This window comes from Aotus nancymaae, unplaced genomic scaffold, assembly GCF_030222135.1.
Source record: "Aotus nancymaae isolate 86718 unplaced genomic scaffold, 86718_ANA_hifiasm-v0.15.2.pri h1tg000079l, whole genome shotgun sequence".
NCBI lineage: Eukaryota > Metazoa > Chordata > Mammalia > Primates > Aotidae > Aotus > Aotus nancymaae.
The window spans coordinates 12,936,724-12,954,900 of record NW_026988494.1 but is presented as its reverse complement, the minus strand read 5'-3'; the positions used below and the strand labels follow the sequence as shown (position 1 = coordinate 12,954,900).

General features: G+C 33.4%; 1 protein-coding gene across 1 annotated transcript in view; it reads left to right on the top strand.

Moving 5' to 3' along the window:
* The window catches only part of SGCZ (sarcoglycan zeta), a 1,161,665-nt gene that overhangs the window by 710,861 nt on the left and 432,627 nt on the right, over positions 1-18,177 (top strand). The window lies entirely within an intron of this gene.

Genomic DNA, 18,177 nt, shown 5'->3' with positions numbered 1-18,177 from the left:
AAAGAAAACCCATATACTTACAGATTCAAGAAGCTGAACAAATATAAAACAAGGAAAATCCAAAGAAATCCAAAACTAGACACATACAGTCAAGCATCTAGAAACTAAAAATCAAACAAAAATAATTTATAAAAGCAGTTAGAGAGAAATGACATCTTGTGTATAGAATAAAAGAATTTGAATGACAGATTTCTCACCAGAAACCATCACAACCAGGAGGAATTTATTCCTCTTCTGAGGAATAAAGAAGGAAAAATATAACCTAGAATCCTGTTTTGACTTAAAACATTCAGAAATGAAGGGAAAATTCAGATATCATCAGATGGAGGACAAAAAGGAGAAATTTTCTCTAATAAATCAATCCTAAAGGAGTAGCTAAAGGTAGTTCTCTAAGTCAAAATAAAATCATAAAAGGGAACTGAAAATATCAAGAATGAACACCGTAAGTGATAATATGGGTACGTCTAATAAATTTTCCCATCTTCTCTTGAGTTTTCTAAATTGTATTTTATAGGTGAAGCAAAAATTACAACACTAATGTGGTTCTAAATGTAAGCGGTAAAGATATTTAAGACAATTACATGTAAGCAAAAAGATGATTAAGATGATTACATTATAAATAAGGAAAGATAAGGGGATATACAAGGAGGTAACTTTTTCTACCCTTAATTCAAACTGATAAAATAATGACACTAGTAGAATGTGGTAAGTTCTGTATATAATATAATATTCAGAGTAACCTCCAAAATACTACACAAAGAGATGCACTAAAAATTAATATAGATAAATCAAAATAGAATAATAATAAAATACAACATAAAACATTTTCTGAAACTCATGAAAAAAGTATTGAGAAGAAAAGTTACAATACTAAATGACTAGGTTAGAATAAAAGATCCCACATCAATAATTTCAGCTCCTATGTCAAGATTCTAGAAATGAAGAGCAAAATAAGCCTACAGAAGCAGAATGAAGGAATTTAATCAATTTAGACTGTTAAAATCAATAAAATTGAAAATGGAAAAAAAAACAGAAGATAAAACAAATGTAAAGACAGTTGCATTTTTAACAATTGATAAAATTGACAAATTTCTGACAAGACTGTCCATAAAAAGAGAGAGAGAAGACACAAATTACCAGTATAAGGAATGAAATAAAATCACCCTGGGCTTTGCAGACATCAAAAGGATAAAAAGGGAAAAAATAGGAGCAACTTTCCATGCTACTTATTTGAAATAGACCAATTATTTTAAAAACTCAAACTATCATAGCTCACCCAAATTGAAACAGCATATTTGAATAGCCCTAAGGAAATTGAATATTTAATTTGCAAATATCACCAATAAAACATCTTGTCCAAGGTGATTTCACTGAAGATTTCACTAAATACTCAAGAAAGAATTAACAGGTATTCTGCATAATCACTTCCAGAAAATAGAAGAGGAAGCACACCTCAATTTATTTTATGACACTGTTATTAACCTGATAACAAACACAGACAAAGGCAGTGCCAAAAACTGAAACTGCAGACCAATATCCCTTATAGAATATAGACCCCAAAATTCATCACTAAATGTTAGCAAAGAGAATTCTGCAAAATTTAAAAAGCATTATGAACCATGAGCAAGTAGAGTTTCTACCAGGGACTCAAAACTTGTTCAATATTTGAAAATTAGTCAGTGTAACCTACCAGGTTAACTGAGTAAAGATGAAATATCACATGGTCATATTTATTGATTCAGAAAAAAGCGTTTTAAAATATCAGCACACATCTACGATTAAGCCTCTCAGAAAAGGAATAGAAGAGAGAAACGTCCTCAACTTGGTGGAAATCATCTACAACAAACTTATAGCTAGCATTATGCTTGATGGTGAAAAACTTTGTGATTTCCTCCTAAGATCAGGAACAAAGTAGTGATGTCTATTCTCATCAGTCTTATTCAGCATAGTATTGGACCATTCATGCCATATTGGTGGGAATGTAAAATGGCACAGCCGTTTCTAAATTGATATAGCTGTTTGGAATATTTTTTTCAATGAAATTAACCATCTAACTATCACATGACTCAGTTATTCTACACTTAGGCATTCATCCTTGATAAATGAAGACAAAAACTTGTACATGAATGTTTATAGCATTTTTATTCCTAATTGTCAAATTTTGGAAACAGCTCAAATGTTTATCAGTAGATTCATGGTTAAACAACTGGGGTACATTGGCACTATGGAATATGAATCAGCAGTAAAAGGCAATGAAGTTTTTTAAAAAAATTTTTATTTTAAGTTCAGGAGTACAAGTGCAAGTTTGTTACATAGGTAAACTTGTGTCATGGGAGTTTGTTGTACAGATTGCTATTAAAACATGCAAGGACGTGGAGGAATCTCTGGAACATTATTCTGAATGAAAAAAAAATCTAATATCCCAGAGTTATGTTTTTATGATTTAAACTATTAACATTTCTGAAATTACAAAAATATAGAAATGGAAAAGAGGTTAGTGGTTGTCAGGGATCATGGAGTGGGTGGAATCAGGCAGGAAACAGATGGGGCTACAAAGGGCAACATGAGGGATCCTTCTGGTGATGGAAATGGTCTGCTTCTTTACTATTCAATGTCAGTATCCTTGCTGTGCCTTTCTGTTATAGATTTGCAAGATATTACCATTGTGGGAAGCTGAATATGGTGTACACAGGAACTCTCTTTTACTTTATGACTGGAACTCTCTGTTATCTTATGAATCTAAAATAATTTCAAAACAAAAATTGTAATTAAGGCAATTATATACTGAGAAAGATACCTTCTTGATTTTATGTTTTACTATTGCTAAGATTAGTTATTAAGTTTATAGCAAACACAAACATGCTTATTATATAACATTAATTTTTTAAGTAGATTCTAAAAATGTATACTGTTATTACAGAGAGGGAAAGAAGGAATGCACCAAAATAACATTTTTAAATATTATAAATTATAATGTTCAAAGAAGGTGAAAATTAGTGTAAGATCCCTTTGGAATGTCAGATATCACTTCTGCAATGTTGGCAAATAATTCGTTCTAAAATAGATTATGCATACTTTAAGTTCTATTTTTAAATCACTTCTCTATTTCATTTTCACATCGAAGCATATTATGCCCTTATCCCTTCTTCATTCATGTTGTTAAGTGACTATTATATGGCAATTATTGTTTCAGTACAGTTGAATCTAGGGAGGAAATTGATGTGTTTTATATTATTCCCCTTGCAGAATTGTTACTTACCTGATTAAACATTCATTTTTTAATATACTTGGGCAGCAGTATGCCAAGAGATACGCTAAAACATTGATTTCTTACACCTTTCTCCAAATTAAATTTTAATGTTATTAACTGTTTCAGCTGCCGTTGATTATAACATGCCCAAGTTTTACTGGGCTGGCATGAGCTACCACAACTGTGAATAGTAATAGCTGCTTCCAGGAACAAAAGTTTCCTGTGGTGAAGCCATCATTAGAAACCCTATGACTGGCAGACAGCACTTCAGCATGTCCTTTCCCCAATGTTCTGTACTTATTGAGAAAAAATAGTACCTTTTTTTTTTAATAGTTCCAATGCATTGTTAAATAATGTGAACCAAATTGCAACTTGCTAATATATTGTATACCTTAAGGATTTGGCAGAATGCATTATAACCCAAGTTGACTATAGCTTGTCATTATAAAATGATTGTTACTCAAATGTTTGTTATGAAAAAATATTTCTCATCTTAAATATATCATATTCCTTTTTAAAAAAGTTTTAAAAGATGAATGAACTTAATATTTTTACAATCAGCACTTATTGAATGAATATAATATTTTAAACCATGATTTATGTTGGTGAATTGAGATAAGACACCACTCTGCGAGAAGTTAAGTTTGAAAGGTTTAAGACACACAAGTAGAAACAAAAACACAATTGATGGTAAGCCACGCTTTATTTTAAAATGCTAGAAATTGTAATAATGAAATAATATTATTCTTATGATTACTCTCAACAAAAAACAATATATTCTAACACAAGACTTGAAAAATAAATAGTGGAGCAATAAATAGTGGAGATTATTGGAGATGAATCAACAGCAGAGACTGAGTTTTCAAGAGATAAACATACATGAGGAAAGGTAAGGAAGCCAGGAAGTGTTCTTCCATTCTTCATTGATTCTTAGTACACTAACATTTTCTAATACCGTAGATGATTTTTCAGAAAACTATGTTTAAAGATATAAGATAAAGTGTTTTTTAACATGAATGTTGAAATGTATCTATTCTCTTGATGTTCATAAGACATTGTAATGTAATTTATCCTATTAAAGGTAGAGAGTTAATTAGAAATATATCAATAATACATTTTTTATTTTTTCATGCCAAGAAAACTTTTACTTATTTCTTCATTACAAAATTTATTTTAGTTGCTTGTATGGCATATATTTTATCACTTCTGCTATGCTGAAAATAGATCTATGAAGGAGATCCATTTTGTTACTGCGCATAACTGTGGTTACTTGTAGGTAAGGTTTATTAGGTTTAAGAAAAAAGCTTCCTAAGCAGCAAGAATCAAATCAGCATTCTATTAATATCTGCACTATTTATTCATTTAAATTTTATTTTGGAGCTTAACTGATCTAGCAACTTATAAAAACAAAAATAATGAAAAAAAATACAGGCACTATCTTTCTCTCTCTCTGTTTTTTTTTTTTTTTTTTTTTTTTTAAAGACAGAGTCTCACTCTATTGCCCAGGCTGAAGTTCAGTGGTGTGATCTTGTCTCACTGCAACCTCCACCTGTTGGGTTCAAGTGATTCTCCTGCCTCAGCCTACTGAGTAGCTGGGACTGCAGGCATGTGCTACTGTGCCTTGCTAATTTTTGTATTTTTTGTAGAGATGGTGTTACACCATGTCGGCCAGGCTGGTCTTGAACTCCTGGCTTCAAGTGATCCTCCTGCCTCAGTCTGCCAAAGTGCATGTATCTCTATATTATCTATGTATGTATGTATGTATCTATGTATGTATGTATGTATGTATCTGTCTGTCTGTCTATCTATCTATCTATCTATCTATCTATCTATCTATCTATCTATCTAATCTTGATGGGTGATAAGGGATTGGGTTCGCATGTCTTTAGCCACACTGCAACTAAACTGTGCTTAGTAACATTCTATTTTCTTGCATGTTACCTGATACAAAGCTTCCAAAAGTAAGTTAATGAAAGAAAAGACTTGTGGATGTAGGTAGGTCTCCATTCCAACAAAATAAGAAATTTTAGAAAAGGTTGTATTTTATTTCACAATAAATTTTAATTTCTAATAACTAAATTTCCCAAATACTGCAATCTGCTGCTATATCATATTATAATAATTGGCATGTTTAAATAAAATGTTTGACATGGAATAAAGTTTGGCTCATATATAACAATAGGCTAATCTTTATTCCACGTGTAACATTTACTTTTATATGTGTAGGATGTGTATACACATGTGCATACACGCTAGCACACAAACTAAAATCTGCAGTGACATGTAAACATTAGAATATGTCATTTTCTTTGTTGATTAGCATATTTTCAGGTCTTAACTTTTAAAATCCAACAATAGCAAGCTTTATATTAATAGGTAATTGTTTTATTAAAAATCTGCCATTATGAAGTATTTTATTAAATACTTTAAACCTTATTGGGGTGAAATATATTTTTAGAGAGTGATAGAAAAATTCTATTAGCAATTGTATTGCTACCTGTAGACTATGTGCTTTTTATTACTAATAACTTTATTGCCTAAAAAAGCCTATTTTCTCAGAGTTTTAATATATAACATAAAAACATATGTTAAAATACACATCCAATAAACTTATGCGATAAAGTTAAATCAGAAAATAAATCTTAGAAATGTTTATTTAAATAGAAAAATGGGAGAAGAAATAAACAACCTTCTGAAAAATAGGGCATATAATTGTCAGCAAAAAGGGGTTTAAAATATAATAACAATACAATTAAATCAAAATATAAATGGAAATCATGACTTTTCTAGAAAAATTACAGCTATCAAAAATTATATGAAGAGTTAAAAATATAAATATGCTATTAATTATGGTCAAAATTAAAAATATAGTCAAATAATATCCCCTAAAAATGCATATGCCAAAAAATATTTTACAAGCTTTTCAAAATTTTACCAAGATTTTTGAAGAGCAGTTAATTTTTATGTTTTATAATAATTTCTATATTGCATAAAAATATAAAGCTTCTTAATTCATCTGGCATATAAGAAAACTAGAGCACAGTCTTACAAATATAGATTTAATAATACTAAGTTAAAGGCCTATTCTAGCACTTTATTAAAATGACTCTACCTTATGATCAAATGGAGAGTATTCTAGGTTTACAAAGTATGTTTATATGGACCTAAATTATTACCTCTCAAAATGTAGAAAGAATGAAATGTTCAAGTGTAATTTATTAGATGTTACAAAGTTTGCTGCACTAAAGTGAAAGAGATTATGTAGCTCCTATATCAACTTGGGCCCTTAAAGACCTTGCCCAAGTTTAGCGTTAAGTCCATTAGAGTCAAAAGTGTTCTTATGACAAGTTCTTGTGACTTACTTCCTTAGTTTTGGCATTTTTAGTTTGTCTTCCAAATGCCATCATCTCCTCGTGTCATATTTATTTCTGTGATTATCTGAAGGCAGGACTTAATCCCTTAATTTTGTTGTCATACATTGTTTTGTACAAGAAATCTGTTTCCATCAAGCATTTGTAACAAAACTTACTGAAAATTTACTGGTCATAGTGGGAGGAGCACTGTGCACTTCATCCTCTTGACTTCCTGGTTCCTGGCTCCTGGCTCCACCCTTGTCTCTATTTTCTTGTTCCTTAAACTTTAATAGCAACTAACAAATTCTCCAACTATTTCAAGGTAACAATGCTTCTTGGTCTCAGTTTATAGTTTCTATATCAAATAGTGATCAATACTCAACAAAAACATCCCTCAATTTGTAAAAGCTTAACAGTGAACAAAATTTACTCAGTGTCAGTGCTTCTGAATGGCACAGATTTAATAGTTTCGAAAGGTGTTCCCAGTCTCTGTAGTAACTAATGATGAAGGAGGCATGTCATTGATGAATAAGAATATCTCAGTTCATATGAAAAACAGATAGAGCAAATCTACTTTGTGGGCTGCTTTTTAGTATTAAGACCAAACAAATTTCCCTGATACCTAGATGAAAAGCTTCCTTAAAATTTCTGCAGTGGTCCATGTGTTTCTGAAAAGAAACAGATCATGCAGAAAATATAGAGAGACCTAGAAAAACAATTTGTATTTGTAAAGATCCATTTGATTGGTCTTATAGTTTGAGGAAATTATTCTCTGATGCTATTAAATTGATTAATGTGTCTTAAAATTTATTTTTAATTTTCACCCTTTTCTATGCTGTTATAGATATCCCACTTATAAGTGGAAGCTAAATAATAAGAACTATTAACATAAGGAAGGGAGCAACAGACACTGGGTTCTAGTTGAGGGTGGAGGGTGAGAGGAGGAAGAGGAGCAAAAAAATACCGATTGGGCACTGGGATTAATACCTTGATGTTGAAATAATCTGTACAGTAAATTTCATTGCCATGAGTTTACTATGTAGCAAACCTTCACATGTAACCTCAAACATAAAGTAAAAGTTTTTTTAAATGGAAAAAGCCACAGACACAGAAAAAAATGGAGAAGTTTCATCATGATCATACTGCCAAGTGCTACTTTTAAATCAGTTCTCACTATGTCTAGCAATAATCCATGAGATGGCAAATTTAATGGATTATTCTTAAATAAAAAGAACTGTATTTTGCTAGTTACTACTTACTAAGTTATTACCAATAAGTTGTTGCTTACTGGATCATAGAAGCAAATTGAAAAGTGAAAGATGATGTAACAACACATCAAAATATACTGAAAATCATTCATCTTTAAAGTAAAACTAAGCAAAGCACCCAATCAATTGTAAAATACTAAAATTTTATATAATAAATGATGTTGGCAAAGTGCTAGAAAATTGGCTCACTCAGCTACCATTATTGGAAGTGCAATTCAAAGTGTTCACCTTGAATTTCAATGGACGACTTTCATCAATATTTTAACACACAACACAGATCTCAAAGACCCAGAAATTTTCTCTCAAATAAACTTACAAACAGACAAAATAAGATTTATAATGTTTATTGCATAATGCTTTATACTTCAAATAATCATAAATAAACTAAAGGTATTAACAAGATAAATTATATCTATTCAAATAGATATTCAGAAAGAAATAAAGTACTTCAGTATAGAGAAATATTCACAGATTTGTTGAATAACAAATATTTTGTTATGTTAGAAACCAAGATAAGTATTAATTCCATGGTATCATATTCTGGAAATATGAAGCACTTTATATCCTTCCTGCTATTGGAACTTTCTAAAAATGCTAAATATTTAAAAATAGCTTTTCTATAAATGTTGTGACTTCCAGAATAGTATCTGAAAACCCCTGATGCAAAAATACAGCAGGAGCAAAAACAAATAAGTCAGTGAGTTCTGAAACCATCAGTTTTAACCCTGGATACGTGTATTAATGTCAGTAGCCGAGAAGTTCGGTTTTATTGGAGGAGGAGTGACATGTAAAGCAACAGTAATGTAGACAGGTAGCTGAAGCAGAGGTCTCAACCTAGAGCTGGCATAAGGAAGGAAGGAGAGGGGGAAGAAAGGCCTCTTTTCCTTAGAGAAAAGTTGACATTTACACATCTATGTTTATAGTTACAGGACTGATAAAATATACTTATAATCTAATACTTTTTCTTAGAAAACAAGGCAGTTATAATTGGAATTGTATGCTGTTCATTTGAAATATTCTACTAGTCATTTCTCTATGGTGTAACATAATAGAAAAAAATAAGTGGAAATCTAGTAATATTTTAGTAATTTCTGTCTATGGGTGTACACACACACACACACACACACATATGTGTGAGAACATGAGAAAATTCATACACTGATGATAAGGTTAAAGCAGAATATTGGTTTCACCTCAGCTACTAGCTATCAAATTCTTACCATGTTCCTGGAAGTATACATATTCTTCACATTTGAGTTTTACACCAATTCTCTATAATAGACATTGTTTTTCCTATCCTACAGATGAAGGACTAAAAGTCAAGGAAATTAAGTAGTTTGCCATTCAAGTAGTAAGTAGCAGAAACTGCCTTCAAAAATAAGCCTACTTATATCTAAAGTCACTTCTACTGCACGAGTTTACCTCTCCACTTGATGACATAGCTGATACCATAAGCATTAAGAGCTTGCTTAAAAGAGTGCATGTCTAATGACAGTGAATCAGTGCTCTACACCAGAAGAGTTACCATTATAATGTTTTCTTTTTGGCATTTCACTAAGTAAAATATCACTGCTGTATATCTGAGTTTTCTGGCAAAAAACAAAACAAAACAAAAAAAAACCCTCTCAGAGCACTAACCTGGGCTGCTATCACCAACACAACACCTACAATGTTATTATGCTCATCAAAGTAAAACATATTTTAGGCTGTAAACCCCTAAAATATTGCAAACATATCTCAGTTGGTTCTTAGTTAACAGCTTTCCAACTGACTCAAGTCTGGGCCTTTCAAGACCATTAAAGAAATAAGCAATATTATTTTGTTCACATTGCCCAAAAAAATGCTCAGGGAGTTGCCACAAAAGTCTTTTAGGGTATTGACATTTTCATAGAGGGAGGAAGATTCAAGTACATTTAGATATATTGGAGCTGATGCATATTTTAATTAAAATACATTGCCAAACAAGAAGAAAAAGCCACATATTTCTGAAGGGTATTTTCTGAAGCATATTAAAGGGAACTGGTAATATCTGTTTCCTATTAAATCACCAACAGTGTCCTTAATTGGACAAGTTTTAAAGAACATGCATCAAATATGCATCTATAGGATTAGATCTCATTCTTAGATAATTAAATAGACTGAAAGAGCTATAGATGAACGCTCAGAGCTGTTTTAATGTATATTATAAATTAGTTTAGAAACAGAATTATTTATGAATCAATTGGTCTAAAATAGCTTGAAGTATAAAAATTTACAAATAAACCCTATGGACTTGTGAGTTGTTCTTTTACTTTGGTCTTTGAAAACAAATTTTCTCTAACACAACAGTATAGTAAAATGAAATACTTTTTCATGTTTAAACTGGTAATAGTGGTTTGGCACAGTGGCTTATTCCTGTCATTCCAGCACTTCGGGAGGCCAAGGTGGGAGGATTGCTTGAACCCAGGAGTTCAAGACCAGTATGGGCAAATAGGGAGTCCCCTGTCTCTACAAAGAAAAATAGCCTAGCCAGGGGTGGTGAAACATGCCTATAGACTCAGCTACTTAAGAGGCTGAGGTGAGAGGATTGTTTGAGTCTGGGAGGTCGAGGCTTCAGTGAGTTATGATCACACCATGGCAACCCAGCCTAAGACACTCTCGCTCTCTCTCTCTCACACACACACACACACACACACACCACACAAAGGTATTGGTACTTGTGATATTGTAATACTACTACTTCTGCCAGAATTTTGGTTATATGTGCAATTTTGTGTATCAGTGAGACAACTTACAGCATGAGGAAGTAGAAATGTCAGTAAAACTGAACCTAGGAGACCTGAGTATTACTCTTCACTATGACACTATGAGGCTTACTATGCATGCCTGGGCAAGACAAAAATGAAAACTGGAACTTTATTAGCCTTCCCGTGTATATCCCTGAATAATTAGTATGGATATTTACTAACAATATACATTATCAGACCTCATTCCTCACTTACAGAATCAGAGTCCACAGGGGAGGTAGCTGGGAGGATCTGTGTTTAACAAGCATAGTAGAAGACTTATCTTCGATGAAATTTCAGAAGCACCAGGGTAGACAATTGATAAATTTCCTTCAAGTCCTTAAATTCTAAAACTTTAAATATTACATTTTGAGCATCAAGCAGGGTGTGGTGGTGCACACTTATAGTCCCAGCACTTTGGAAGGCTGAAGCAGAAGGTTTACTTGAGACCAGGTGTTAAAACCAGCCTGGACAGCATGAAGAGACCCAGTCTCCACAAAAAATTTTAAAAATAGCCAGGTGTGGTGCCTTGTACCTGTAGTCCTAGCTCCTCTGGAAGCCGAGGCAGGCGATCACTTGAGTCCAGGAATTTGAGGCTGTAATCAGTTATCATCCTGCCACTGCACTTCAGTCTGGGTAACAGAGTGAGATGCTGTTTCTAAAATATAAATAAACAAATGGATTTGGGCATCAGTTGTGATCGACAATATTACACAAGGAGCTATGAGTGAAGAGGAAAAATACTGATGGAAAATAAACTAAGGCATATTGCTAGGGAAGAAAGGACTTATGATAAGCTGGAGATCTTCATGTATGTAATTGGTGTAATCTTCTTAAGGCATAAATAAATCTTCTTATGTTTGCATTATTAATCACTCAGCTTCCACCTGCTTACATTAATAGACACTGTAGTATCTTCCTTTTAAGACCTACTCTCTACTTTCCAAGCATCAAACTTACTTAGATTATTTGTGGTCCGTACCATTTCCTAACAGAGTAGAAAATAGAGAGCTTGAAAAGGCCTCTAATAGGGCTAAGTTTAAGTTGTCATGGCTTTAATTATTACTGTGGTGATGGAGGTTTGATAGCCTAGAAAATTTCACATCCCAGAAGTGTGGCCCTGTATTTAAAACCCCAATTTTACAGCTTCTTTTGTTTACCCTCAAGTGTTCAGCTATTATTTCCAACTGTTATTATACAAAGTTATAAACCCTTCAAATTTAAAAAATTGTTACTAATAATCTATAGACTACGTTGATGTAACCCGGATGTAATCAAGGAATACCCTGTCCTTTAAGATTTAAAAAACAAACAAAACCTAACCTAGCAAATATCCTGAAATTCCAGAAGAGTTGGTGGGGAATTTGGGAATTACACTACCTGTCGCTATACAATCATACATAACAACTTGGATTAAGTTAATTATAGGATTTTTAATGTACTTTTCTTTCCTGAATTCACATTTCATCTCAGGTCTTCACTCCTAAAATATAATTAATGTAGAAATATTTGTATTCCAGCTACTTTCTGAAAATATAGAATAAAACCCAAACAACTTATTATTTAGCTATATGATCTCATTTTTAGCCTATCCTTCTACTGGGAGCTTCTCTTACTGGTCAATCTTATTAAGCAGTTTTAGCATCTTCCACATTTGCTGGTCTACTCATGCTTGTTCTTCTTTTAAAACTTACTCTCAGTTTTCTTGGGCTCTTTGGCAGTAATTAGGATATATATTGTATTATATCATCTCTTGGTGCAGTGTGACCTTCGGGCCTATTGGGAAAATATAATTAAAAATAAAATCTCCCAATCCACAAAACCTAACCTTAGAGTAAGAGATTTTTTAAAAAAACAGTTTCCATTATTAAATGATCATTTCATTAGAATGTGATATGTATCACAGGCAATCCACTAAAGGGACTGCAAAGACAAAGAAATTCATTATTTTGTTTAGCCAAGCAGATATAACCCATGGCAAACATTTTCTCAAGGTAAACGATTACAAGTCCTCAAGTAAGGGTGCTTAACAGCACCATTTGTTATGTGTAATTCATCCTAAATTCACCTAGTAATTTGGGTAACCATCTATGTTTGCTAATTGAGTTTATCCAAAAGAAAAATAAATATCTTCTGTCATTATAAAACAGTTAGGTTTTCAACTTGGAGCCAGGTACCGGCTGAAGTTAGCTTCCCACCTTCTCTCAAAAACTCGGAGAAGGCCCCTATCTTCCTTGAGGCATACGTTGCAAAAGGATGCTTCCCAAGTCCTTAAGGAAGGCATTTCTGAGTTGTAAAGCTGGAAGAGTCTTATTTAGCTTTTTATTTACATACATCTCATATATCTCAAAGGAAACACAATTCACAACTGCAAGTTTTCTGCAGTAAACATCCTGAGACAAGGGAAGGAGAGAGATTCTTTTCCTTTTGAATCAAGGAAAAATAAATATTTATTCATCTCCTTTTTAATTTATATTTTCCCTTACAGGCCTCACTCTCATGATGTTCTACCAATGTATGTTGCTAAAAAAATTCTGAATGATGACATAACCATAGGAAGGAAAGGTAAGCTAGAGACAGCTGTAGTTTCATTTCCTTTTTTTCTTTTTTCTGTCATTAGATTACCAGTAGATCAAGTTTACCAAAATCTATGGCATCTGTTGTTACAAAGCAGAAACCTTCTTTGATGTATTTTCCAGAGGACAAAGATAGGTTTTATAATAATCGATTTTGAAACTGAAAAACTTTTCTATATTACAAAGCGATAACTTTAATTCCAATGTGAGGAGGAATGTGAGAACATATCTATCTAATAACAGAACTTGAACTGCAACTTAAGTCTTTTCATTTTCGGTTTACTTTTCACTACACCAGTCTTCCTCTTATTTTACTTTCACAAAAGAAAAATTTTAAATACAGATATTTTTGTGATAATAAAGTTGACACTTATCAGGTATTTGTAAATACAGAATTACATTTTTCTGAATGCTGCAAAGGAAACTTCTCTGCCTGAAAGTTTTTGTTCTGCATTGTCGATTGCATTGGAAATTATTTTATTGGGAGTGGCCAGGGGTGGAAGCATATGGTTTGGTGGTGTGTTCCCACTCAAATCTCATCTCGAATTGTAATCCCTATGTATTGAGGGAGGGACCTGTAATCCTATCCTGTTGAGGGAGGGAGGCGATTGGATCATGGGGGAAGCTTCCCCCCATGCTGTTCCTGTGATAGTGAGCTCTCATAAGATCTCTTGGTTTTATAAGGGGCTCTTCCCCCTTTGCTATTCTCTCTCCTGCACTTTGTAAAATGTGACTGCTTCCCCTTCTGCCATGATTGTAAATTTCCCGAGACCTCCCCAGCCATGAGGAACTGTGAGTCAATTAAACCCCATTCCTTTATTAATTACCCAGTCTCAGGTATTTCTTTACAGCAGTATGAAAATGGACAAATAGAGGCATTAAAAAGTTCTGTGAGAGTAAAAGGGCCTCTAAATCTATTTCATCTCGGAGATGATGGTTGATGTTCTTCTGGTGAGAAATTGCTTTCGATTAGACATTTCTAGTCTATTAGCATACCTCTAACAACTGACTGTTGTGTGCAGAAGTGCAGAGTAATGATTCTTCAGCAGGTGACAGTTAATATAAATTTAGGCACATTATATTTTTTTCTGGAAGCAAAAGCAAGAATCATATCCAAAGCAATATGTTAAGGTTTTGAAATTGTTTATGTCGTTTTCTGTTATTTTAGCTCAGTTTTGCTTTTAAGCTGCAAAGAGTATGATAGAGATATTTGATCATATAATGTTTTATTTGCATTAGATGAACAAGTAGCAAAATTTAAATTACAGACAACACCTTTGCTTAGATTAACAAGGGTTGTACAATATTAAGCACTGGAACTGATCAATTTCATAATAATGATATTAAGTTTAGAAGCTTTATGATTGCATATTCAACAATAAATCTAATCTAAATTTACTATTAATGATGCAGTACTAATTTCCTAGTTTTTGTTTAATATATAGATCCTTATATCTTTCTCTATTTTGTTAATCCCAGGATCTAATAAGAGTGAATAAATCTTTCAGAGAATTTGAAGGTGTGATAGCAACACTAAAAAAAAATATTGAATTTGTGTAATTTCAATAAATCGATAAGTAGTACAGATTTTTATTCGATGTTTGAAAACTGGTAATGCTATCTGTTATCATTAAGTTAATTCTAATTTCATTTAAGCACACAAAAAATGATTTCATCCAAATAGTAGAGTGGTCCTATTTTCATTTTATTCTTAAATCAGAGAATTGAAGAATATTCTTCACATAAATACCTGTAAAGGATTAAAACCTATTAAAAATAATTTAGTCTAAAACTTGACAACCAACTTTACTAGCATTCCAGTGTAAGCCATATTAGCTAGACAGGTGCTTTCTTTCATATTATGCTTCTCAAACAGATTTTTGATGGAATGCCACTGATGGGTAAACTTAGAGACCCACTAAGGCATATCCATGGAATTTTAATTTTCCCCAAGTATATGAAAAATTAATTCATACATCTTATAAAAATGAATATGCATAGTTCAAGTGGTAGAGTGGAAAATAAGATTAGCACACACAGGCTCCATGGGTTCTTTCTGTCCCTGGGGTCCTAGCTGTGACAGGTGGATGTTCTTTCTTCTCAGACCTTAGAATTACTTCTGGTAAAAATGACAGCATTAAAATACCGTTAGTCCCTCCTCAATTTTTTTAGAGTTTTTAATAAGGGTTTTCTATTTTATTCATTCAACAAATGTATTTTGGGGTCCTCATATGTGCCAGACACTGTTCTACATGCTGGGGATAGAACAGGGAGGAAAAAAGTCAAATATTCTTAGTCTCAAGGAAATTATATTCTAATGATGGAGACAATGAAGAACAGAGATGTAAATTACATAGTATGTTAGATAGTGGTAAGTTCTTGGGAAACTGAAAATGACAATGAGTTACAGTTCAAATACAGTGACCAGGGTGGGTTTCACTAGAAATTAACATAGGTTGGGTGTGGTGGCTCATGCCTGTAATCCCAGCACTTTGGGAGGCTGAGGCAGGCAGATTAGTTGAGGTCAGGAGTTCAAGACCAGCCTGCCTAACATGGTAAAAACTTGTCTCCACTAGAAATACAAAAAAATTAGCTGGACATGATAATTGCATGCCTGTAGTCCTAGCTACTGGGGAGGCTGAGGCAGAAGAATCACTTGAACCTGGGAGGCGGAGGTGGGAGTGAGCCAAGATCATGCCACTGCACTCCAGCCTGAGCAACAGAGCAAGACTCAATATCAAAGAAATAAAAAATCGTAATAATAAAAAAGCAATGTAGAAATTAAAACTAAAAAGTAGTGAGGGAGCAAACATGGGAAACATGAAGAATTGCATTCCATGCAGAAAGCACAACAACAAACAACCTGAGATTGGAATATCTCTGCCAAGTTCCAGGTATAAAAATACCAGTGTTGCAGGTTCATAAGCAGTCAACAAACAAGTGATAAAAGTGAATACATTGGGTCAGAGAGAGTAAAAATGGACAAGATCATGTGGGGACTCTGTGAGATTACTGGCTTTCATTTTGGCTTAAGTGAGATATTGAAGAATTTTTGAAGGCATGTGACATATTTTTGTAGATCACTGTATCTGATCCATTACAAGTAGGCTCCAGTAGACAGAGGAGAAAGAAAAGGGATATATTCAAATATTTTAATTATAAAGGCAGTTTCCTCAATACTCTGCTTCTGAAACAGGTATTTGATGGAATGCTTGGGATGGAGAAAGCTATGGTGGTATAAGAAATATGGTAGCCTTTATGATGTTGGCAGTAGTAGTGCTGGTGAGAATAGCTATATACTACTTATGCAGTACTTTAAATGCAGAGCTGACTTGATTTGCAGATTGGATATGGTGGGTGAAAGAGAAGAGTCCAAGGAGAATAGTTATTGTCTTGAGCAATTGAAAAGACAGTTTGGAAGATAGGGAAGATTAGTTTTTGGTATATTATTTTTCAATTACCTATTTGACATCCAAATGGAGCTGTTGAGATCAGATCAGGCAATCACAGAGATCCAAAGTTGGGAATTCTTAGCATAGAGATGGTATTTATGTCTTTGAGATGAGATAATATCACCAGGAAGAAAGATGTGACTAGAAAACCATGAAGACCTAAGAACCTAGGCCTGATCAACATCAAAGTCCAAAGAACAAGTGGTTGAGGAGGAATCTGCAAAGGACACTGAGGGCTGGGTAAGCTAAATGGGAAAACTAAGAGGATGTGGGCTGCCTGAAGTCAAACAGAATTTTAAAGGAAGAGAGATGCACATATGTCAAGTGCTATTGTTGGTCAAATAAAAAAGAACACTGAGATGGATCATTGAATTTATTGACATAAAAGCCATTGGTATCCTTGATCAGAGCACTATAAATGGGGAAGGGCAGGCAAATCACTGATTATAAAGTCAAGACAGAAAGGAAAAAAGACATTTTAGATGGAGGGAAAAGAGTTTTGTCAAGGTTTTTGTCTGTGAAGGGAAAGAGAGAATTAGATGTCCATGTATAGATGAAAAGGAATGTGAAATTAGGAGACTGACTTGTTTCTTAAGATGAGTAAGATAATACTGGTTTTCTTTGTTTGTTTATTTGTTTGGTTATTTAATGGCAATAGGCTGATACAATAGAGAGGGGAAATGATGATGCAGAAGAGAAAGTGGAGCTGGAGCTATGTCCTTGATTGGCTAAGAGGAAATGGGAGCGAAGGCACAAATGGAGAGGTTGAGCTTGACCAGGAGGTATTAACAAGAGAGAAGACAGAGGATAGGAACCCCTGCACAAACATATGGTAGATTTGGTGGGAGTTTGATGTTAGAAAATCGTTTCTGATTGCTTTTCATTGAATGAAACAACAACAACAACAAACACAAAGAATGAGAAAGCAACTTTGGAAGTTTGAGAAGGCCATAAAGTCACATAAGCTCATGAGAAAGTAAATGTCTTTGGACAGTTCTGAACAGTTAGCTCGCAGTAAAATCACCTGAAGAGCTTCTTAAAACACAGATTGCTGAGTCCTGTGTTTCTGATTAATAAGTATACGGTGGGGCTTAAGAAGTTCACCATTGATACTGATGCTGTTAGTCCAGGGACCACTTTTTGAGAACCATTACACTAGGAAATATATATAGTATAATTGTTTGGAAATATTAAGGGTCCAGTTGAGGCCAGGGATGCCAGTAATTGTGATTTCCTAACAGGGATTAACTAGCATGACCTGCTGGTTCATCTCTTAAATTATATCCTAATGAGCTATTGTGGAGGAAGAGAGATATGCATATAAGACATTAACATAAAAACTAGGAAAATGAGAAAAACTAGAAAGGTAAAAAGCTGAGATTATGTGATTTGCATTTTGACATAGGTATAATGGTGAATATATGTTTTGCTCTTACCATGCCATGTCTTAGGGAGTATCCTTAACTTCTCAACTGCTAACATAACACAGAAAAGAAACAATGGATGATCTGCA